Source organism: Littorina saxatilis, linkage group LG10 (genome assembly GCF_037325665.1).
Source record: "Littorina saxatilis isolate snail1 linkage group LG10, US_GU_Lsax_2.0, whole genome shotgun sequence".
NCBI classification, from domain to species: Eukaryota; Metazoa; Mollusca; class Gastropoda; order Littorinimorpha; family Littorinidae; genus Littorina; species Littorina saxatilis.
Genome location: NC_090254.1, coordinates 42,184,643 through 42,210,284, shown reverse-complemented (window position 1 = coordinate 42,210,284; position 25,642 = coordinate 42,184,643). Strand labels below are relative to the sequence as shown.

The 25,642-nt window shown below is 40.8% G+C and overlaps 1 protein-coding gene and 1 long non-coding RNA gene across 3 annotated transcripts in view; both read left to right on the top strand.

The window, feature by feature from the left end:
• Positions 1-6,187: 6,187 nt before the first annotated feature.
• Positions 6,188-10,705, top strand: LOC138978863 (uncharacterized). The gene is made up of 6 exons (XR_011459829.1): positions 6,188-7,131; positions 7,428-7,469; positions 8,005-8,083; positions 8,724-8,820; positions 9,425-9,471; positions 10,428-10,705. It is a non-coding gene; the product is annotated as an uncharacterized lncRNA (long non-coding RNA).
• A 10,656-nt stretch (positions 10,706-21,361) lies between these two features.
• Positions 21,362-25,642, top strand: part of LOC138978861 (phospholipase A and acyltransferase 4-like) — a 69,603-nt gene continuing 65,322 nt past the window's right edge. For both annotated transcript variants that reach the window (XM_070351669.1, XM_070351670.1), the window contains exon 1: positions 21,362-21,512. The gene's annotated coding sequence lies outside the window, so the exon portion shown is untranslated. The remainder of the gene's footprint in view (positions 21,513-25,642) is intronic.

Genomic DNA, 25,642 nt, shown 5'->3' with positions numbered 1-25,642 from the left:
TGAGTCACGTTCACATAAAATTTGAGCCCGGTCACTTTTATAGTTTCCGAGAAAAGCCCAACGTTAAGTTGTGTGTTGCCGAACAGAAAAGGCTAGTTATCTCCCTTGTTTTTCTGATAACGTTCGTAAAAGGCTACAGATGTAAATACTTTGATGTAAAGAATAATCCTACAAAGTTTCAATCACATCCGATGAACTTTGTCAAAGATATAAAATGTCTAATTTTTCCTTTGACGCTGACCTGTGACCTTGAAAAAGGTCAAAGGTCAACGAAACCATCGTTAAAGTGTAGAGGTCATTGGAGGTCACGACTAAACAAAATATGAGCCCGATCGCTTTGATAGTTTCCGAGAAAAGTCCAACGTTAAGGTGGTGTCTACGGACGGCCGGCCGGACGGCCGGCCGGACGGCCGGCCGGACAGACTAACACTGACCGATTACATAGAGTCACTTTTTCTCAAGTGACTCAAAAACCGTCAGAAAGACCGTATAACATCCGCAGAAGAGCTCACCGCGAGCCCCTTCAAACGTAAGCTGGAAGAAAAAACGTACCAGAGAAAAAAGAATGCCACCAGGATGACCATTCCGAAGAACAGCAGGAAGAGAACAACAAAGGGGATCATGCCAATACGTCCCAGTACCATTGTGTCACAGTACCATTGCGTCCCAAAAAATGCCGTCTCATTGCGTCCCATTAAGCAATCCCATTGGGTCCCAATACCATTGGGTCCCAGTGCCATTGCGTCCCGTACCATTGCGTCCCAACAAAATTGCGTGTCGATAGGTCCCAAGAAAATTGCATCTCGATACGTCCCATAAAGGAATCCCATTACGTCCCCGTACCATTAGGTCCCGACACAATTGGGCAGTGTTTGTGTGTGTGTGTGTGTGTGTGTGTGTGTGTGTGTGTGTGTGTGTGTGTGTGTGTGCGTGTGCGTGTGTGTGTGTGGCTTGGATATTGTACGACAGAGTAGGTCAGCGAAAGGATGAAAATGAACAGTGGACTTTATAAGTACGGAGTATCTTACCTTATATTATCCGAGTAATTTCAAGCTTCAAGATTGCATAAATTTACGTAGCAATAATGTTAAAGCCTGTATATGCACTTACTTGACACATTTATTTTGTTCTCTTTTCTATTGTGTTTTGTAAATAAAAAAATTATGTTGTTGTTTGTTGTTGTTGTTGATGATAATGATGATGACGACGATGAGATGATGATAATGATGATGATTGTGGAGATGATGAATTGATAATGATGATGATCGTGGAGAAGAAAAGAAGAACAGCTAGTTGAAGGCCTTTATACTGTTCCTTTTTTTTTAGGCGTGTGTTACTTACAGTACCTGTTTATGTAAAGTAACATAACAGTTTCTCGCCCAATAATTCAAGTGTCTTCGATTTATGAATCCAAAAGGAATTTTGATCGCAGGAGGGTTGCAGAGTAATATGTTAAATGTTAAACATGTACATACGAACCAGGATTTTACCAGAATATGCAGTTGTTGATTTTTAAAGATACGGTTGTGTTTGTTCAGTCATTAAACAGGAAGAAAAATGAAATGATTTGTTATTGAAACATCGTCCCATGTAGAACTAGTCTATGTCACTGATTGTGCATGTATGTATATTCTTGCGCGCGCGCGCGCGCGTGTGTGTGTTTGTATGTGTGTATGTATATGTGTGTGTGTGTGTGTGTGTGTGTGTGTGTGTGTGTGTGTGTGTGTGTGTTTGGGAACATACCATTACGTCCCAGTACCATTACGTCCCAGTACCATTACGTCCCAGTACCATTACGTCCCAGTACCATTGCGTCCCAGTACCATTGCGTCCCAATACCATTGGGTCCCAGTACCATTGCGTCCCAGTACCATTACGTCCCAATACAATTACGTGCCATTGCGTCCCCGTACCATTAGGTCCCAATACTAGTGAATTTAATTTCTGAGATGTTACTGTAGCAGTGTAGCGACACGTTTTGTAATAAAAGTGCGTTTTGTAATAAATTTATTACAAATCGTGTTCGGATTACACAATTTTTATTACAAAACGCGTTCAACACGATTTGTAATAAAAATTGTGTCGATACATAGCAGTATTTCACAAATAAAAATAAAATAAAAAGATGTGTTCCGGTTAGTCGAGATGAGGTGAAGTGGAAAAAAATACAAATAAATAAATAAATGTTTGTTCATGGGAGAGAAAAAAAATCCTTCACGATATAATCAGAAACTGTAAAGGATATTGCATGTCAGTTTGTTTGTTTTGAGGCGCTCCTTGCTTTCCTTACAGGTTTTCTGAGGTAACCATGTTCTTTCTTTTAAAATGAACTGAAGCACGCTAACCTAAACCGAAGTGTAAAGTTAATATATGCTTTAGCGGTGCTCGACACAAAGAAAAATACCGAAACAGTACAGTACACCGCTTTGTATTCCACTGTATGTAACCGAGCATGACCTGACTGTAGGCCTATTTACTAAGTAGACGATGTTTAAACCCGTTTCTGAGAAAAGCTAGACTGACTGTCCAGTCATCGAACCTTCAGCACATAGACACCGAGACACACAGATAGCGAAACCCATACACGCACAAATGTAGACACAGACACCTACATACATACGTACATAACACACACACACACACACACACACACACACACACACACACACACACACACACAGAAACACACACACAAACACACACACACGCGCGCGCGCAAGAATATACATACATGCACAATCAGTGACATAGACTAGTTCTACATGGGACGATGTTTCAATAACAAATCATTTCATTTCTCTTCCTGTTTAATGACTGAACAAACACAACCGTATCTTTAACAAGAAGGGCAAAGCCCATACGACTCATATGCTTGACCTTGACCTTTACATGACCTTGACCTTCAGCTAAACCTAGCAATGACATCATATACTAAGAACTGCTTTACACATTTTTCCTACCAAAATACATGTGACCTTGACCCAAGGTCAAGGTCATCCAAGGTCATGCAACACAAAGCTGTTAATTCAAGACATAGGAAGTACAATGGTGCTTATTGGCTCTTTCTACCATGAGATATGGTCACTTTTAGTGGTTCACTACCTTATTTTGGTCACATTTCATAAGGGTCAAAGTGACCTTGACCTTGATCATATGTGACCAAATGTGTCTCATGATGAAAGCATAACATGTGCCCCACATAATTTTTAAGTTTGAAACAGTTATCTTCCATAGTTCAGGGTCAAGGTCACTTCAAAATATGTATACAATCCAACTTTGAAGAGCTCCTGTGACCTTGACCTTGAAGCAAGGTAAACCAAACTGGTATCAAAAGATGGGGCTTACTTTGCCCTATATATCATATATAGGTGAGGTATTCAATCTCAAAAACTTCAGAGAAAATGGGAAAAATGTGAAAAATAGCTGTTTTTTAGACAACATTTATGGCCCCTGCGACCTTGACCTTGAAGCAAGGTCAAGATGCTATGTATGTTTTTTGGGGCTTTGTCATCATACACCATCTTTCCAAATTTGGTACTGATAGACTGAATAGTGTCCAAGAAATATCCAACGTTAAAGTTTTTCGGACGGACGGACGGACGGACGGACGACTCGGGTGAGTACATGGACTCACTTTTGCTTCGCATGTGAGTCAAAAATCAACAACTGCATATTCTGGTAAAATCCTGGTTCGTATGTACATGTTTAACATTTAACATATTACTCTGCAACCCTCCTGCGATCAAAATTCCTTTTGGATTCATAAATCGAAGACACTTGAATTAAATATTATTGGGCGAGAAACTGTTATGTTACTTTACATAAACAGGTACTGTAAGTAACACACGCCTAAAAAAAAAAAAGGAACATTATAAAGGGCTTCAACTAGCTTTTCTTCTTTTCTTCTCCACGATCATCATCATTATCATCATCTCCACAATCATCATCATTATCATCATCTCGTCGTCGTCATCATCATCATCATCATCAACATCAACAACAACAACCAACAACAACAACAACAAAAAAAATTTTTTTTACAAAACACAATAGAAAAGAGAAAAAAATAAATGTGTCAAGTAAGTGCATATACAGGCTTCAACATTATTGCTACGTAAATGTATGCAATCTTGAAGCTTGAAATTACTCGGATAATATAAGGTAAGATACTCCGTACTTATAAAATCCACTGTTCATTTTCATCCTTTCGCTGACCTACTCTGTCGTACAATATCCATGCCACACACACACACACACACACACACACACACACACACACACACACACACTGCCCAATCAGTTGTGTTGGGACGTAATGGTACGGGGACGTAATGGGATTCCTTTATGGGACGTATCGAGATGCAATTTTCTTGGGACCTATCGACACGCAATTTTGTTGGGACGCAATGGTACGGGACGCAATGGCACTGGGACCCAATGGTATTGGGACCCAATGGGATTGCTTAATGGGACGCAATGAGACGGCATTTTTTTGGGACGCAATGGTACTGGGACACAATGGTACTGGGACGTATTGGCATGACCCCGTGTGTGTGTGTTATGTACGTATGTATGTAGGTGTCTGTGTCTACATTTGTGCGTGTATGAGTTTCGCTATCTGTGTGTCTCGGTGTCTATGTGCTGAAGGTTCGATGACTGGACAGTCAGTCTAGCTTTTCTCAGAAACGGGTTTAAACATCGTCTACTCAGTAAATAAGCCTACGGTCATGGCAAGCTCGGTTACATACAGTGGAATACAAAGCGGTGTACCAGGGGTGAGTTTTGGCGCTCGCCCGCTCGCCCGCGGCGACTTCAAATCGCGTCGGGCGAGTTCGAAATACCTCTGAAATCGCCCGCCGGGCGGGTTCAAATTTTGCTGAAGTACAAAGTCGTTTGGCAACGTAGTCAATCGGAACGGCCGGCGAACAAATATCTCTGCGGGCGATCTCAAAATCTGTCACTTCTCTACTGCCCACTCATCCCCCCCCCACTTTGAGGACTCAGGACTACCATCAATCAATGTCAGACACATTGGCTAGACAGCTACCCCCCTCCGCCTCACTTGACCGTCTCATCACCCCTCCAGTGCACAGAGATATAGAATAGATTCTATATCTCTGTGCTCCAGTGCCACGAGCCGCTGGCGATTGCATCAGCAGTCAAAATAGTTAACCCCCCCCCCCCCCCTCCGTCCCCCCTCTTTGTGCTATTCACTTCACCCCCTCTCTGATCTTATCCTGCGCTCACCAATCCTTCAGAGCCTTTCACATGTTGTAAAACAGTTTCCTCTCAGATAAAAACTCGGTCATTGACCCCGAGTAAGAAGGTCAGTGTCTCGACAGGCAGCTGTGTTCAGATTGCAAGTAACGGTCATTGACCCAGGTCTCAAGGCCAACCAGCTTTTACAATGCATCTGCCTTTGATCTGACCGCCCATCCAGAGCAAACATATTCCCCCTAGCCCTCTGTATTTTTCCTTTGATGTGCCTGCTATGTACCACTGATCCAGTTTCTGGGAAATGTATATAATTATGTCATTGACTGCAGGGATACTCATTGAGACCGTGTATGTGCGTATGTGTGTGTGTATTGTGTGTATGAGATTTGTGTGAGTCAATGTGTGTGTGTGTGTGTGTGTGTGTGTGTGTGTGTCTGTGGGTGTGTGCGTGCGTACATGCGTGCGCATGTACATACATGTGTGTATGTGTGTGTGTGTTTGTGTGGGTGTGTGTCTCTTTGTATAAGAGATAAAGAGAGAGAGAGAGAAAGAGAGAGAGAGAGAGAGAGAGAGTGGGTGGGTTGGTTTGTGTTTGTGCGTGTGCGTAAGACTAAGTGTATGTGTATGTGTGTTTGTTTGTAAAGGTGTGTATGTCCGTCTGTCTATATGTGCGTACGGGGGTGTGTTTTGTGTGTACAGTGAAGTGTGTGTGAGAGAGTGAGTGAGTGCGTGTGAGTGAGTGTGTATGTGTGTACGTGTGTAACTTGGGGGGGTGTGTGTGTGTGTGTTCGTGTGTGTGTGTGTTTGAGAGAGAGAAAGAGAAAGAGAGAGAGAGAGAGAGAGAGAGAGAGAGAGGGAGAGGGAGAGGGAGAGAGGTTTGTCTTTCGCTGGGGTATGCAATGCCTTGGCGTTGCACATCTACTTAATCCATATCACGACTTGTTTGCTTGACCTTTCGGATTTCATGGGGGCTGCCATTTTGGTTTTGATGCGCTTCCTTTTCCGGTTTACGTATTTTCCGGTTTAACATAGCATTTGCGGTTTTTTGTCAGAAGAGTGATATTTGGTTATGAAGGAAGTCAAGTCCGCCATTACCTGCCACCTCAGTTGAGTGTTTACTTTGAACTTATACTTGAACCGTAACAGTGTGTAGCCAGTTCACAAGACCTGTTCATCTTCCTACCAGTTCCAACTGTTGTTATCAATGGGTCGCGCAGCTGGAGGAAGTGTTTATTTCCATTCGGAGCCCAACTTCAGTTCAAAACCAGTCAAAAACTGGCCTTGATATTCCCACATTACGATACCCTTGAATGACATTAGATCTACGTCGTTTCCGCTTGCCAAAATCCCACATGTTACATGTCTGCTCTTCGAGTTGTTTGGAACTTAGTTCGAGTATTTTCTCGAACGTAACTTTTGACCCAGCTGTCAGGTAGGCATCATGAATTAGACGTACACTGGCAGTTATAAATCATGTTGTGCAAAAGACTCTAAAGAAGTAGAACATTGTGGAAAATCGGGAATGCTTTCTCAGTTTGTGCACCCTGGCAACATTCAGCAGGAAAAAAACAAACTGCATATGCCTTCCTCTGCAAAAGTCGCGCGAAGAATGCTGAACGGGCAGCGACGACTAGCTGTTCTTCTTCAAACTTCAAAGTTTGTGCGATTTACTTTGTGGACATGAAGCCAGCAGAGGACTCAGGAATGCCCACTTAATTCCTTGATTGTACTTCCGTCACAAGAACTAAAAGAACATTCAATGTTCGTTAAATCTGTGGATCAAGTGACTCACGAAGCGGAGGAAAAGAAAATCACCGGCAGATCTGTACAAGATGTTGAATTCTGCCAGGGAAACGAAGCCGCCCTCACGGCAGAGAAGTCTCCGCCTACGAAAATCAGTAGATCTAGAGCAAGGTAAACATACGTTTTTCAAAGCTTGTTCACAAACACACACACACACACACACGCGCGTACACAAACACACACACGCTCACACCATCACACACACACATGAAAGAGATGGAATAGCTGATCGAGTGATGACAATGTTGATTGATAAGTATTTTTTGGTGCGGTGAACTTGAGGCTATATTGTTCTATCAATCCATCGATATATTTTACACTTTCACCCCAGAAATGAAGCACGTGTACACATATTGAACAAAAGAATCATTTTAAGCTTTCATTGGCATTGTTTCCTTTTTTTGCAGACATGTTGGCAGGAAGTGAGTGTTTCACCCCACTCTTGCAAGGTAGGTTGATCACTGATGACAAGTTCTGATTGTTTTTCCTTTTTAAACGGATGACAATCCGTACTCTGCAGATGGATCTAACCGAGATGGATCTAACCGATACACGGAAGCAACATTGGGAACAAACTGTTATTCAATCTGTGAATATTTCATGTGTGAGGGGTATAACTGCAAGTAGCCTACGTTCGCTAATGTAGAGAAATAATTTTTGACTCAAACTTCAAGTTAAATTGTTTCTGCTGTCAGAGCCATCTTTCTGAAGGAACAATATTTTACATGCCACTGGATTGTTGTATATTCCTTCTTATTTTGCAATGACAGGCTCAGCTTTCATTTGATTGTAATGTGTTTCTTATTTGAAGCTTTGTATCATAAAAGCTCTGTAGAAGTGTTGCACTTGTTTTGCAGACTGCATTAGGCGTGGTACCTATTGCACACACCCACAACCCCCCCCCCCCACCCTGCCTATTTATCTAAAACACCCACCCACACACACATGGTGCTGACAAAGGATTTTTTTTCCATTCTCCTTCAGGCCATCGCTTAATTTCTTGCAGACTGAGGAGCAATGGACGTTTGAGCAGCTCCTAAACCTGGGGCACACAAGCCACAAGGTAAATAAGGTATCAGTATATGAACAAATGTTTTCCCTTTGGTTTTTATCGCACCATTTTTTCATAAAACTCTGTAAATTGTGGCAATTACACATTATGCCAATAACATTATTATGAAGAATGAAGATTTTCAACTTATCATTGAAGAAATGAAATCAAGCATTTTTGTTCATTCTGTATTTGATGATTATTTTCCAGTCTTTGGGTTGGCATAGTGGGTGAAATAAGGGTGAGGAGTGTCGGTTGGTGTTATTTCTTAGGTCTTGGTGATGTAATATTTTCCCTACGGTATTATTCATGGTTATCATAGTGCAGATTCCAGGGAAACGGTTTTTTGAACAGCCTCTTAAACTGAAAAGCTACAAGGTCAACAACATAAACAGGTTACTGGTGTCTCGGGCATTGATGTTTTTAAAAAGATTTGCACAGCAATTTTTGTGTGTGTAAAGAGATAATGAAAATAAAACATAACAACTTTTATATTTTTGAAGTGGAATTAAATGTTTTCATTTTTTTATTTTGAAGTGTTTTTTGTATGCAGGTTTTATTGGATGGGTGGGGGGTGGTTTTGATGGTTCTGATTTATTATGATGTAAGGGTGTTTTTTTTCCTTAATTATTTATTTAATTGGTTTATGCAGACTTCATGGCAGCCACTGACCTGACGATATGACAGCCATGAATATCGAACGCAGAAGAAGAAAAAGAAGAAGACAGTCTAACAGGAAAATAATTCTGGTATGCTCATAATGTCTATGCCAGTTAAAAAAAAGTCATGAATTGAAGTTTACCCAGGTTAGACATTAGCATGTCGTAATTGTGACAATGAATGTATCCGTAAACGCACCAAGAGACTTACTTAGAAAAATTGAAGTCATGCATCGTCAATATGACTACAATCACAAACTGAATAAGGGGAAATCATGTCAATTTGGTGGTCTGGATCATCAGCTGTTGCTCATTCGCTATAATGGTCTACTTGACAAAGCCCGTCTTCATGTGCTTCTTTGTTTCTTTATACCTAGTGTAGACAACATGTAGGCGTTTGCAGACTGTTTATTGTATTGCTGTTGTTTGTTTGTGAGTAAACCTATGGTGTGACCTCAATTGTTTGAAATTTGTTGTGTGAGGTGTTTCTCCATGCCCCCAGAAGAACCGACATTATATTAAAACCTTCATACCCTGAAAATACTTGCATACTAGATGTTGTTTCTTATTGTAATGATTGGGGACAGGCAAGCTCTTAAATTGTGCAAGCCTTCAGAAAACTGTCAAGTCTGATTTGCTAGAACAAGCGATATTAACACGTTATTAAGATGAATATTTGATTAAATATGTGCAGGAACTACTTCAGCAGATTCATATGGCCAGTCTCACAATGCAAGGAAGGTGAGTAGATTGAATTATGTCTTTCCCACCTGTTCTGTGTTTAGTGTCAGCCGTGATTGCCTGATGAGAATTTGAAAACATGTTTCTAACTAACATGAACCCAACCATGAAACGTGATGTAGGTGAGTAGCCCATCTAGAAAAAAGAACCTGTTCTAATTCCGAATTAGAACAGGTTCTTTTTTCTAGATGGGCTACTCACCTACATCACGTTTTATGGTTGGGTTCATGTTAGTTAGCAACATGTTTTCACATAGAAAATGGTGGGCACCTGAACAAATATCTGCACATTACAATGAAGTCTTACTTTGTGATCTGATGGTTAAATAACCCCCCCCCCCCCCCCCACCACCCCCCCCCCCCACCCCCAAGAAGAAGCTCACATAACTACCAACTACACAATTTCATTACAGAATCAAACAATGGGAAGAATCAGGATTCAGCAGTGCTAGGTCGTTGAGGGGGATAGCTATCACTAGGCACTCAGCAATGAATAGTTGAGGTTTTCACGGACATTAACAAAATCCGGTAACCTACGGACAGTAAATTTCACAGGGAAGGGAACAAGAACGTCAAAAATGGAAAAGTATGTTTTTTTCTTTCAAACCATTGATAGAGCTCTGAAGCTTCACACAAGTTTTGCAGAGAGAGCACTCGGCCTATTCATTTTTGGCACTAAAACATGCGCACACACAAAAAGAAAGTTTTTAAAAAGTGGCGCCGATGTATTCTCACACTCACAGCCTTAGAATATTGCAGTTTGTATGTTACCAAATTGAGGCATGATTTTACTCCATGCAATTACCTGACCAAATCTGCGACAGTCGGGCAAACTTCTTACAAGTCGGATTGGGCCTTCAATCAAATACTCAGAAACCAGCAGCTACTTTAAGTAATACTAGTTTTGTTGTTATTTTGTACAGCTTGTACTGAATGTGTTTTCTTTTATCTCCTCAGAATCGAGTCAGCCAGAGAAAGACCATTGAGAGGGAGAGCGCACAGTAAAGCATATATGGCATGCACTTCGGTGGACCAGTGCCATCATCTTCATAACAAGAGATGCAGATCATATTTTCTTATGTTTAAGTATAGCTGTTAGCAAAAGTATTTGACGATTCTTGGGTACGACTTTCGTGTTTAATCCTATTAGCTTGTGCACAGCCTCAAAATCTGTTTTATTTTGATTTATCATTTATAGTTTGAATTTTTTTTTAATGGAATTAGTCCAAATGTAAATACATCTAAGGTTGCAATATTGTTTTCTTGTATATACCCTTAAAACTACCTCTTCGTGTAAACAAAATTTAATTGTAAAAAGAAGTGTTTGTTCAAGGGAGATAATTTGAAGCGAATTTTTTTTAAATCAGTAAAACTGCATAGTGACATCCTCAATTAAATAAAAAGAATAAGGAATAAAGGTATACACACAGGTTGTACCCATTTTCTTGATTGCACTGCTTTTAAGTAGAAAGCTTTTTTTCTCAGAATTATTTTACAAATAAAATTCAAGGGAGGCAATTGATATGATAAAAAGGAAGAATTTTTCTTTTCTTAGAATACTGTACACATTTAGTAAAGTATAATTTACAAGACAAAACACAGGGTTTTTTCTGTGCCTACTACTTGACAAGAGAACCACGAGATTTGTGCAGATTATTAAAAAAAATTCTGTACAGTATATTTTACAAAGACAGATCCATACAATATATATAATTTTGTAATAGATGTTTACAATTTGTGGGTATGTTTTTTTTTAAATCAACAGTTCGGATAGCCACAACAAGTGTGTTTGTCTTGTGATTTGAGAGCTTTAGCACTGGATGCTTAGAATCCTCTTGATCATTTACTTCAGTAGGTTAAGCCACCTTCTCCAAAATCTTCTCTCCTATTCTGTGCTTACTACAGTGGGTTTGACAAGAGAACCACGAGATTTGTTTTTGTAAATATGTTGCTTTTATTCTGTACACTTTAATATTTTAATCCTATGTGCACATTTTTTTTTTTAACTGTGTTTTTTTTCCCTGTATTCAAAGTGTGTATGGAAACCACAACCTGTCACAGCAGTATTATTAATCTGGATCTCCCTGCTAAGAACGTAATTAACAGAACGTGTGCATGTAGCCAAAGAACTTAAAAAGAATTTCTGCTACTTCACTCAAAATACGTCCATCCTCACACTCATATTTTCTTAAAATAATATTTGTTCATACAAACATGTTTGCGAATTATTCAATTTTGCGTAAAATATTCAATCACGATTTCTTTGTGTGTTGCAAAATTATGTAATAAAATTATGCAAGATCAAATTCAAAACAGCAATAAAGCTGCTGACGGCAGAATACCTCTGTTGACTTCTCTATCTGTTGGGTCAAACTATGCCACAGACATGTTTCTTCTAGTAGCTCAATATTACGTGATACAGTCTCAAAGACAGAACAACGCAATAACCTTTTTTTTGTGTAGATTCGATTGACTTTTTCCTGAAATAAAATATTCATGAAGCCGGTTCTGACTGAGTTAATATATTTCTGGAAAGCTGAACAACGCAATGCGTCTGTGACTGGTGAAGAAGCAGAGCTGGAGCTTTTTGTATTGTTTGTCGTTGGTTTTATTACACACGCACTCACATACGGTCAACAAAATGTTGCATGTTCCTGCTTGACAAACAAATGCCTGCATACATGCGTGCACGTACGAACGTACGAACATTCATACCTGTGCAAACAATCTGCCACTTCAAGTTCAACACCCAAACCCCACACATTCCTCCAAAAGGAGTCTGAAGTATAATACTGGCATTTGTGGTATTGAACGAGGACCTCAACTTCCATTGTCTAGTGCATGTGGGTCTCATGTTGTACGTGTGAAACCACTTACTTAAAAAAGAAAAAATCGTGTAAGCTTATCAACAAAAAAACGAACAATTATATTCTTAAACAAACTGGTTAGAATAACAGATTTAGGAGAATGCAATGCAAGGAACATCATTATCTAATTCGGTCGATGCTTAGATCTAGAAAAGCACCCACTTATTCCAGTATAATAGAGAGAAAAAATCCAATTGAAAAAGTTCCAGATCTAGACAAGGCAAGCACTAGCAGCAATTTTAGCTAGCAAACTCGAACTTGCCCTGCATTCATGCAAGGTCGAACCACTTTCCCTGCCTAGTGGGGGTTTGGCGGGTAGAGGGCCGGTGATGGCACACTCGGAGTGAAACGACATGTCACCTACTTCGATAGCTTCTCCGGATTTACGTGTACAAACAGCGTCCGGGTTTACCGCTTCGATTCTAAACCCTAGTTTCTCATGTTGGTAACAAACTGGCTATTTGTTTATCAGATGTGTCGTTGTTCCACATTAAATGATGCTAGAATGCAAGATCGCAATCATTTGGTTATCAAACCAGGTTGTGTTCTTTTTTTCATCACCTTTTTCCGCGCAAACAGTTTTGCGCCATTTCTTTTGCGCAGACTGGGCGGGACAGGAAGCGGAAGCGCATCAAAATTTCTGATTGGACAATGATGCCGACGCCCACTTGACCCCCACTACAATGTCAAGGTCGGAAAGTCGTGAATACTGTAATCGACTTGAGAAATGTGCATACCGAATAATACATGATAAAGAAGGATTCTTTGTGCCCGGCTACGTGCTACAGGTGGAGATGGAAGTTCACCAAAAATTGGGACCATACTAACAAAAATACGGTGGGTGCAATAGTCGCCCCCATTTTTTCAGCAAACGCCACCCAAGGCCGTTTTGGACGGGTAGAAATTCCGTAGTTTCCAAGTCTATGGATAAAGCTCGCGTAAGAAGAATACGTCACGGTCGAAAGTCTTTGACGTCAATTAATGCATCATGACGTCATGCCTCCCTGAAGTCTTTCTCTCTCGCGCAGTGTGTGTGTTTGTGTTCATTTTGTGCACATGTGTTAGTGTTACTGTGTGTGTGTGTGTAAATGTGTGTGTGTGTGTGTGTGTGTGTGTGTGCGCGCACCCGTGCATGAGTCTGTACTCGTATGTGTGTGGTGTGTGTGTGTGTGCATTTTGTGTGTGTGTGTGTGTATGTGTGTGTGTGCGCACGCGTGCATGAGTCTGTACTCGTGTGTGTGTAAATGTGTGTGTGGGTATAAATATGTGTGTGCGTGTGTGTGTGTTTGTTTGTAAAGGTGTGTATGTCCGTCTGCCATATGTGCGTATGGGTGTGTGTTTTGTGTGTATGAAGTTTTTTGTGAGAGTGAGTGAGTGCGTGTTAGTGAGTGTGTGTATGTGTGTGTGTGTGTGACTTGAGGTGTGTGTGTGTGCGTGGGTGTGTGTGTGTGGGTGTGTGTTTGAGAGAGAGTGTGTGTGAATGTGTGTGTGCATGAGTTTGTGTGTATGAGTGTGTATATGTGTTTGTTTGTAAAGGTGTGTGTGTCCGACTGTCTATGTGCGTATTTGTTTGTGCGTATGTACAGTGTGTGTGTGTGTCTGTTTGTATAGGAGAGAAAGAGAGAGAGAGAGTGGGTGGGTGTGTGTATGTGTGTGTGTGCGTAAGTGTATGTGTGTGTGTATGTGTGTTTGTTTGTAAAGGTGTTTATGTCCGTCTGTCTATATACTGTGCGTATGGGGGGTGTTTTGTGTGTATGAAGTGTGTGAGAGAGAGTGAGTGAGTGCGTGTGAGTGAGTGTGTATGTGTGTACGTGTGTGACTTAGGGTGTGTGTGTGTGTGTGTGTGTGTGCGTGTGTGTGTGTGTGTGTGTGTGTGTGTGTGTGTGTGTGTGCGTGTGTGTGTGTGTGTGTTCGTGTGTGTGTGTGTTTGAGAGAGAGTAAGAGAGAAGTTTGTCTTTCGCTGGGGTATGCAGTGCCTTGGTGTTGCACATCTACTTAATCGGTTCCTCATTCTAAAAACATATAGATATGATATGTTTGGATTAAAAACACGCTCAGAAAGTTCAAACAAAGAGAGGTACAGAAAAGCGTGCTATCCTTCTTAGCGCAACTACTACCACGCTCTTCTTGTCAATTTCACTGCCTTTGCCATGAGCGGTGGACTGACGATGCTACGAGTATACGGTCTTGCTGAAAAATGGCATTGCGTTCAGTTTCATTCTGTGAGTTCGACAGCTACTTGACTAAATATTGTATTTTCGCCTTACGCGACTTGTTATTTTATCCCAGCGAAGCTGGAGGTATCCCACGAACGCATTTTCATACCGATAATACATGATAAAGAAGGATTCTTTGTACCCGGCTACGTGCTACAGTTGGAGATGGAAGTTCACCAAAAATTGGGACCATACTAACAAAAATACGGTGGGTGCAATAGTCGCCCCCATTTTTTCAGCAAACGCCACCCAAGGCCGCTTTGGACGGGTAGAAATTCTGTACTTTCCAAGTCTATTTGTGTGTGGTTGTTCAAGACTATGGATAAAGCTCGCGTGAGAAGATTACGTCACGGTCAAAAGTGTTTGACGTCAATTAATGCATCATGACGTCATGCCTCCCTGTAGTCTTTTTCTCTCGCGCGGTGTGTGTGTGTGTGTGTGTGTGTGTGTGTGTGTGTGTGTGTGTGTGTATGTGTGTGTTCATTTTGTGCACGTGTTAGTGTTAGTGTGGGTGTGGGTGTGTGTGTGCGCGCGCGTGCATGAGTCTGTACTCGTGTGTGTGTGTGTGTGTGTGTGTGTGTGTGTGTGTGTGTGTGTGTGTGTGTGTGTAAGAAAGACTGAGAGAGAGGGAGAAAGAGTGTGTGTGTGTGTGTGTGAATGTGTGTGTGCATGAGTTTGTGTGTATGTTTGTGTGTGTATGAGTGTGTATATGTGTTTGTTTGTAAAGGTGTGTGTGTATGATATTTGTGTGAGTCTGTGTGTGTGTGTGTGTGTGTGTGTGTGTGTGTGTGTGTGTGTGTGTGAGAGTGTCTGTTTGTAGCCTATAAGAGAGAGAGAGAGAAAGAGAGAGAGAAAGAGAGAGAGAGTGGGTGGGTGGGAGTGTGTTTGTGCGTGTGCGTAAGTGTATGTGTGTATGTGCGTATGTGTACGTGTTTGTTTGTAAAGGTGTGTATGTCCGTCTGTCTATATGTGCGTATGGGTGTGTGTGTGAGAGAGTGAGTGAGTGTGCATTTTTGTACGTGTGTAACTTGAGGTATGTGTGTGTGTGTGTGTGTGTGTGTGTGTGTGTATGTGTGTGTTCGTGTGTGTGTGTGTTTGAGAGAGAGAGAGAGAGAGAAAGAGAGAGAGAGAGAGAGAGAGAGAGAAAGAGAGAGAGAGAGAGAGAGAGAGAGAGAGAGGTTTGTCTTTCGCTGGGGTATGCAGTGCCTTGGCGTTGCACATCTACTTAATTTTTATTTGTGAAATACATGTACTGCTATGTACCGACACCATTTTTATTACAAATCGTGTTGAACGCGTTTTGTAATAAAAATTGTGTAATCCGAACACGATTTGTAATAAATTTATTACAAAACGCACTTTTATTACAAAACGTGTCGCTACACTGCTACAGTATAACATCTCAGAAATTAAATTTACTAGTATTGGGACCTAATGGTACGGGGACGCAATGGCACGTAATTGTATTGGGACGTAATGGTACTGGGACGCAATGGTACTGGGACCCAATGGTATTGGGACGCAATGGTACTGGGACGCAATGGTACTGGGACGCAATGGTACTGGGACGTAGTGGTACTGGGACGTAATGGTATGTTCCCCAACAAAGACAAGAGGCAAAGCCTTCAAGGCTCACGTAAGAAATCGACAAACAGTAACACAAACTCAATCACTCCGTCACACATACACACACACACAGTAAGCATAGGTGACACTGTGCAAGAAAGCGAGACACTAGATCTAGATCTGAATGGCCGATTTCGAAGAAAAAACTTATCTCGGCCCGCTCAAAATAACAATGACCGAGACTTTCAGTAATTCCTTCGCGTGACGTCTAACCCTCTTACGTCATAATGTGACGTCTTCAAATGTTGTGACGTCTTCAAATGTTAAAGTTTCTACCACAGACATACATACATACGCACGCACGCACGCACGCACAGACAGACAAAAGTTAGCATCGCATAGGCTACACTTACGTGAGGCAAAAACCGCAGAGAACACGAAGCAAGCAGAAACTGAAACTGAGGGGAATTGGCACTGCAACCTGTGTGGCGAGTGGAGCCTGGAGGACATGATCTGCTGCAGGAGCTGCAAAAAATGGGCACACACTGCTTGTGCAGGGACAACCCGATCATATTATGTTGGTGACTTTTGTTGTCAGCTTTTTTTTTTTACTTCTGTTGCATGCCGGTTGCTTTTATCCTTCTTTATTTTCCTTTTCTCTCTCTCTCATTTTCTGTTCGTTTACATTTTTTTTAAATTTACAGGCGGGGGTCTTTACTGATTGCTGTTGTCACTTTAACTTTTATCAATACACAACGACCTTATGTGAGAGATGCATTTGTTGACCATTCTTCTTGATTTTCACATGATTTGTCATGGCGTGTGCACTAGTGATGGTATCATGATACTGTGTGTGTGTGTGTGTGTGTGTGTGTGTGTGTGTGTGTGTGTCCGTGTGAGTTTGTGTGTGTGTGTGTGGGGGGGGGGTCGTCTTGACTCTTATGTTAGTCTTGATAACAAAACTCCATTCTTGATTCGTGAAGTGTGTCACCACTTATCCCACTTCACATCCTGGTATGTTTAACAGAGAGAGAGAGAGAGAGGAAGAGATAAAGAGAGAGAGAGAGATTCTGAGTTCGTGTGCGTTGTCAGCTGACCTACGCTGGCTTGCCATGTCTCACGAAGGACTCAACGATTTTGATTTTTTTTAACTTCCGAGTTCGCCTACAAGAAGTGTTCTATTCTATATTTATTTCTGCTTGTCTGCCATGGAGTTGTCCAGGAATGACAGCAGATTGATGTTAACAATGCTGATTCCACTTCCTTTTTACCCGTTGAACCCGATTTTTTAACCCCTCCCACCCCCCCCCCCCCCCCTCTCAACCCCCCCGACCAGTCCACGGCAGTAAATATAACTGAACTTTATCTCGCATCAATCTCTCGGCGCTGCTCAGTGCAGGGTGTGCCTGGTTTCCTAACCTGCACCGGTGTCATGTTTTGTTTGGTTTCAGGATACATGGGATAGGTTTACCTTCAGAGCCTTTCCTATGAAGGAGGGCTTATCGGGTGGCCACTGTTTACCAAAGTGATAATCACTAAGAGCAGCTTTGCATATTGCGTTCAGGATTACAACACAACTCATGGTGCAAACTCGACAGACGATTCCCAGGTTGTGTTAACCTCACCACCTCCCACCCCCCATATTATTTTTTCTTTAATCATTAGCAATGACCTTCGGACACTTATTTGATTCACATTAAATCATCAAGGCACGATACCCTGTTTATCTTTCTCCTGGCCCCCCGTTACCCCCCCCCCCCCCCTTATACACCCCCCTATACACCAACCCGTCGTTTCTTTAACACTTTTTGCCGAATTTAAAGGCATACTAACGCACTCCCGTGTTTACAAAGTGTAGTTTGCCCACAATCGATGTCAAACGCACCATAAGACCATATAATGACGATACGTCACCATGCGCGGACCATAATACATGCATTACAGCTTGTTCTAGCCTCTGAAAAAGTGAGGATGTCAACAAAGCCGCGGTGTTCTCTCCCTTGCATCAACGTTACATGTGTTGCCAAATCTATAAATAGGACTATCCAGATCAAAATGAAAATTCAAATATCTCAACATTTAAGGGGTCCTAGACCACAATATTTTGCAGGGAACTTAATTTAGTCTGTCTCCAGCTGTTGGTAAAGCAATTAGCGTGTATAGTCATCGAGTACATATGGCTTTAACTTCGAAAGTAATGAACATAAATTGCCCATGTTGACTTTTTCAATTTGTTTCACGATATGTATCTGTTTTGTTCCTGTTGACGATGCATTTATGTGTCGATAAAATAGTTTTACAGTTTGATGATTTTTTCGCAAGGCCATTTGCTCATTTATCAGCATACACAATTTCGACATTAGAGAGGTGAGGTTTAAAGTTGTTGTTGTTTCTACTTCACACATACGAACTATTGATTCTTTTGTCGTAAAATAAAAAACGCTGGCGCTGGACCCGAGTACTCTTCAGACTGGCTCGCTCCCCCAGTATGAAAGCTTTTGTCTTGTGCACGTGGATTTAAAAAAAATATATATATATATTTATTTATTTTACACAATTAAAAGAAATTATTAGAGTAAAATAAAACATTAAAACGTTCATAATAAACAAAAGTAAACAAGAATAAAAAAATAAAAATAAAAATAGACCGCCCATGCCGGGAATCGAACCCGGATCACTTGGATTTAAAAAAAAAAAAAAAATAATTTATTTTACACAATCAAAAAAATTATTACAGTGAAATAAAACATTAAAACGTTCATAATAAACAATAGTAAACAAGAATTTAAAAAACAAAAAAATAGACCGCCCATGCCGGGAATCGAACCCGGATCACTTTGGGCATAGACGAATCGCTTTCCACCAGGATCACTTGGATTAAAAAAAAAAAATAAAAAAAAATTATTTTACACAATTAAAAAAATTATTACAGTAAAATAAAACATTAAAACGTTCATAATAAACAATAGTAAACAAGAATTTAAAAAAAAAAAAAAAAAAAAAAGCACGCAAAGCCTGGTGTGGTGTCGCTGGCTGGGTGGTTTATCAGCCGAACGGCTGTTCTATCCCACCGCGAATCGCGCCCGCCGTTAAGAGTGGCTTTTGTGATTTATTTCGCATTTAGGTCCCAGGTAACATTATGAAGTTTTAATACGATCAATCGGACCTATTATCAAGTTAGTGTATCAACTTTTGAACGAACTGCGCCCAGTAGTTTCCCAGCAATAAGCTGTTAAGTCGAGACGAACAGACACACAATTAAAGTCTGCAGGACCCTAGTACTGCGTACTCGGGGATAAAAAACGCTGGCGCTGGACCCGAGTACTCTTCAGACTGGCTCGCTCCCCCAGTATGAAAGTTTTTGTCTTGTGCACGTGGATTTAAAAAAAAATATATATATTTATTTATTTTACACAATTAAAAAAATTATTAGAGTAAAATAAAACATTAAAACGTTCATAATAAACAATAGTAAACAAGAATTTTAAAAAAAATAAAAAAATAGACAGTCCATGCCGGGAATCGAACCCGGATCACTTTGATTTAAAAAAAATTTATTTTTTTTTATTTTACACAATTAAAAAAATTATTAGAGTGAAATAAAACATTAAAACGTTCATAATAAACAATAGTAAACAAGAATTTTAAAAAAAAATAGACCGCCCATGCCGGGAATCGAACCCGGATCACTTTGGCCATAGACGGACGTGCTACGACAACTTTACTATAGTTGTGCGCCTTGAATCACTGTGTGTATCTGTCGCTCTCTCTCTTTCAGTCTCACCGAGACCAAGCACTGTATTGTAGTTTCTTTGCCGAGACCAAATGCGGCTGGCTTGCAAATCATGCTTTTCTCGTCACTGCGTGACGTGTTCGGCTCAGCCGCCTACAAGTCTCCCCTTTAGTTCAGGCTGTTCGCAAAGCGACCAGCCTCCCACCGCAAAAACTCCCCCCGTTAAGAGTCGTTTTGGTGAAATATTTCGCATTTAGGTCCCAGGTAACATTATGAAGTTTTAATACGATCAATCGGACCTATTATCAAGTTAGTGTATCAACTTTTGAACGAACTGCGCCCAGTAGTTTCCCAGCAATAAGCTGTTAAGTCGAGACAGACAGACAGATAGACAGACAGACAGACACACACACAATTAAAGTCTGTTGGACCCTAGTACTGCGTACTCGGGGATAAAGTTGAATTTCACTGCACTATGAGGCGATCTCTCCCTGTCAATTTTGATGAGTCCGCTTCGTTTCTGTTCTTCGTTATAGTACCACTGATGGTGATCGATAATTTTTCATGCGTGTTCCCATCTCCAGCAAATGTAAACCAGCACTCGGATCTGCCTCAAACTTTGACACCTTTTGCCTCATCCAGATTTTGCTTAGCATGCAAAGTCACGATTTTTTTTAACCCACCTCGTGTCGAGTGCCTACGGGTATGAATAAAAGAACTGAACAACGTGTGACACATAAGGATCCCGCCGGATCTCCAAACCAACTTCATGACGCTACTTGACACCAATCTCCTGCTAGGGTGCTTTGTTGACCGGGAGCTGGAGCGCGACAGTCACACACCCCCCCCCCCCCCCCCCCCTCATTGGCCCTCTGTCGTCCTTTTTTTCAAACCATCCAAAGTCGGGGTCATATCCGGGAACATACTCCTAATGGTTTAACCGTGAGGGCAATAAAAAAAACAACCACTCTTAAGTTAATAAATAAATAGAAAATATGTCAAGGATATATCATTTATTTTTTGAAGCGTAACGATTAGCACAAGTCTATCGGCAGATTATGTCTTCAACAATTCCAGGAATGTTTAGACACAGTAGGGGCTTCTTTTTTCTTAGGACAATGATAACATGACATTGGGTGCAACATTACGAGTGAGAAATGGGGTTTTTGAAAAGCTGAAACCGGATGTTGACCCAGTTACACAGCTAAACATTTTCTAGGACCCGTTGTTGACCAAGATGCAAGGGTGCGACCCGCAAAATGATAGCCTTAAACTAAGCAAACATATTGCACCCGTTTGTCTACCCCAATTCAAACACTCTTTCCCGTGTCATTTCAATCAAACCTTATATGCCATTAGAGGCCCTAAACTTCACTATCTGGTACACTTTTCAGATAAAAGATTTATTTTTTACAAGGGTAACGTGACCCCCGCCCAGAATAAAGCGGATGGGAAGAGCAATGACCCCAGAACTGGATGTTTACCCAGTTATATATAGCTACAAATAAAACTCACGGGTGCAAGATGACGTCTGAATAAAGCGGGTAGGCGTGCATTTTCCCAAAAACTGACGTTGGCCAAGCTATATAAGGGTCTTTAAAAAGGCTTTGAACATTACTTGCGTAGTCTGCATCCGCGAGAAACAACCGAACTACCACAGGTCAGTGGTCTTTATCTACATTATTTGGTGTCTCAAGGTTGTTACTCCGTCACGGCGGAGGGCTGACCGTGCACCCAAAAGCGGACTCAACCAAATGGGTATTTTTTGAAAGCTTGGGGCCTGCCGAACATAAAAATCGATGTTAACAAGAAATATTCAAGGGCGCACTTTCTCTTTTCAGTCAAAATTCAACTATACCCTGAAGAGTGATGCACGAGCATTTCAGACGCTTGCCTCTGAAAAAAGAAGTTCTCAGCTAAATTACGAACTCAAACTGGTACGTTTTACATATAAATGTGTTAGTTGGTATCTTTTGATTATCACAAAACAATTTGCGACTGCTTTGGCCGAGGATGCTGGTGACAGTATCATTATTATGAACCCTACCCTAAATCCAGGAAAGACGTCGTCCAAAATGTAGGTAAGTTTTGATTAAAAATAAATTCACACAAGACTAGTATTGTTGTTTGGCTTCAATGGATATATTTTCGTCAAGTATGATGTCTTTACATAATATCTGTAAAATATGAATGGATTTGAACCATATACTATGTCACTATTACCTTCCAATCTTCCTAACCCCCAGCCCAGTAAAGCGTGCGAGACGTTTCCTGAAAAAATGTCGCTTTGTGGTGCGAGTTCAGTGTGACATGATTAGTTTCCAGAACCCCATTTCTGACTTTCGAAGTTTATCTACATACATTTAGCAATGCACGAGCAAAATATGACAACTTAATGGTGCCTTTTGGTTTAATGCTATGGTAAAATTGCTAGTGATAGTGTTTACAGCTTGAAACAAAACATAACAGATGGGAATAGTCTTCCTCAATCTGGTTCAGAGCATGACGTATTTCTATTTTCAGAGGTAGCATTATTTCTGATAAGAGCTAGAGCCAATATAATGATGCTGAATATTTGAAAAATGAACTTTGTGACTCATCTGAGTAGCAGAAGAGCCTTCGTGATCGTCAGCGTAAGGCTGGCTGTCTTCAAGGCAATTCCTAGATGAACAACTTAACACTGCGTTCGATTATTCGCCCGTTTCTTAAGCTAGAGCTTTGAGATTTTACACGCGTCTAGGGCTACATGTACGCTTTACAAAACGTAAAATATAGTTGACTCTCGCGTTATTTAAAGGTCACAACAAGGTCATTACCAGGCAAAAACGAGGGAAAACCGACGGAAAGTACCATTTTCTGCAACTGTTTGCAAGAAAAAGATTTCAAATTCAATTGTTTCCTGGGATTAACGCATCTCTAGACATGACAATCATTCGATTATCAGACATCAATTGTGGAGGTCACGACAAGGTCATTACCAGGTAAAAACGAGGGAAACCCGAGGGAAATACCATTTTCTGCAACTTGTGTGTAAGTAAAAGCTTTCAAACTCCATCTTCTTCTGGTATTGGCGAATCTCTAGGCATGACAATCATCTGATTAACAGTCCTCAATTTTCAAGGTCACAACAAGGTCATTACCAAATAGAACCGAGAGAAAACCGAGGGAAAATACCATTTTCTATAACGTTTTTGCAAGTAAGAGCTTATAAACTCCATCTTCTTCTGGGATTAGCGCTGATTTCAATGACCCTGAAGTCCGAGGAAAGTTTTCTTGACCCATGCCTACTTTGAAGGTCATGACAAGGTCAAATTTACACGTTTTCTATTTGGGAATATCTTTTACGGTCAAATAAAATACTTTCTGGACGTCAGCTATTTTCGAAGCTAAAGCTTAATTACAACTTTACACACGTCTTGGGATTTATGAGACATAACGCAAATATTGTTGACTCTCGTAATGTTTAAAGGTCACACAACAAGGTCATCACCAGGTAAAACCGAAGAAAAACCGAGGGAAAGTACCATTTTCTGCAACTGTTTGTAAGAATGAACTTTCAAATTCAATTGTTTCCTGGGATTAGCGCATCTCTAGACATGACAATCATCTGATTAACAGTCATGAATTGTGGAGGTCATGACAAGGTCATTACTGGGGAAAACCGAGGGAAAATACCATTTTCTGCAACTTGTGTGTAAGTAAATGCTTTCAAACTCCATCTTCTTCTGGTATTGGCGCATCTCTAGACATGACAATCATCTGATTAACAGTCCTCAATTTTCAAGGTCACAACAAGGTCATTACCGGATAAAACCGAGGGAAAAACCGAGGGAAAATACCATTTTCTGCAACTTTTTGTAAGTAAGAGCTTATAAACTCCATCTTCTTCTAGGATTAGCGCTGATTTCAATGACCCTGAAGTCTTTGGAAAGTTTTCTTGACCCATGCAATGTTTGAAGGTCATGACAAGGATGGGATTTTACACACGTCTAGGGCATTATAAGACATGAAACAAATATTGTTGACTCTCGTAATATTTAAAGGTCACACAACAAGGTCATTACTGGGTAAAACGACGGAAAATATATCAACTTTATGACTCGTCTGAGTGCCAGGACAGCCGGTGTGATCCTCAGAGTCAGGCTTGCAGACCGCAAGGCTATCGGTAGATGAACACCTTAACATTGACTTTTTCTTCTCTCTCCCCTTCTCTTCTACCCCTATTACATCCAGCCCCGCCCACCCCTGTGGGCGAAGGAAGAAGTCACGAATCTGCCTCAACAGCTTTAGCTTAGAAAATAGCCGAACACAAATAGAAAACGTGTAAACGTGAGCTTGTCATGACCTTCAAGCTAGGCATGGGCAAAGAAAACTTTCCTCGGACTTCAGGGTCATTGAAATCAGCGCTAATCCCAGAAGAAGATGGAGTTTATAAGCTCTTACTTACAAAAAAGTTATATAAAAGGGTATTTTCCCTTGGTTTTCTCTCGGTTCTATCTGGTAATGACCTTGTTGTGACCTTGAAAATTGAGGACTGTTAATCAGATGATTGTCATGCCTAGAGATGCGCCAATACCAGAAGAAGATGGAGTTTGAAAGCTTTTACTTACACACAAGTTGCAGAAAATGGTATTTTCCCTCGGCTTTCCTTCGTTTTTACCTGGCAATGACCTTGTCGTGACCTCCACACTATATGTCTGATAATCGGATGATTGTCATGTCTAGAGATGCGTTAATCCCCCAAAAATAATTGAATTTGAAAGCTTTTTCTAACAAACAGTTGCAGAAAATGGTACTTTCCGTCGGTTTTCCCTCGTTTTTGCCTGGTAATGACCTTGTTGTGACCTTTAAATAACGCGAGAGTCAACTATATTGTATGTATTGTAAAGCGTTCATGTAGCCCTAGACGCGTGTAAAATCTCAAAGCTCTAGCTTAAGAAACGGGCGAATAATCGAACGCAGTGTTAAGTTGTTCATCTAGGAATTGCCTTGAAGACAGCCAGCCTTACGCTGACGATCACGAAGGCTCTTCTGCTACTCAGATGAGTCACAAAGTTCATTTTTCAAATATTCAGCATCATTATATTGGCTCTAGCTCTTATCAGAAATAATGCTACCTCTGAAAATAGAAATACATTATGCTCTGAACCAGATTGAGGAAGACTACTCCCCTCTGTTATGTTTTGTTTCAAGCTGTAAACACTATCACTAGGATTTTTTACCATAGCATTAAACCAAAAGGCACCATTAAGTTGTCATATTTTGCTCGTGCATTGCTAAATGTATGTAGATAAACTTCGAAAGTCAGAAATGGGGTTCTGGAAACTAATCATGTCACACTGAACTCGCACCACAAAGCGACATTTGTTCAGGAAACGTCTCGCACGCTTTACTGGGCTGGGGGTTAGGAAGGTTGGAAGGTCATAGTGACATAGTATATGGTTCAAATCCATTCATATTTTACAGATGATATGTAAAGACATCATACTTGACGAAAATATATCCATTGAAGCCAAACAACAATACTAGTCTTGTGTGAATTTATTTTTAATCAAAACTTACCTACATTTTGGACGACGTCTTTCCTGGATTTAGGGTAGGGTTCATAATAATGATATTGTCACCAGCATCCTCGGCCAAAGCAGTCGCAAATTGTTTTGTGATAATCAAAAGATACCAACTAACACATTTATATGTAAAACGTACCAGTTTGAGTTCGTAATTTGGCTGAGAACTTCTTTTTTCAGAGGCAAGCGTCTGAAATGCTCGTGCATCACTCTTCAGGGTATA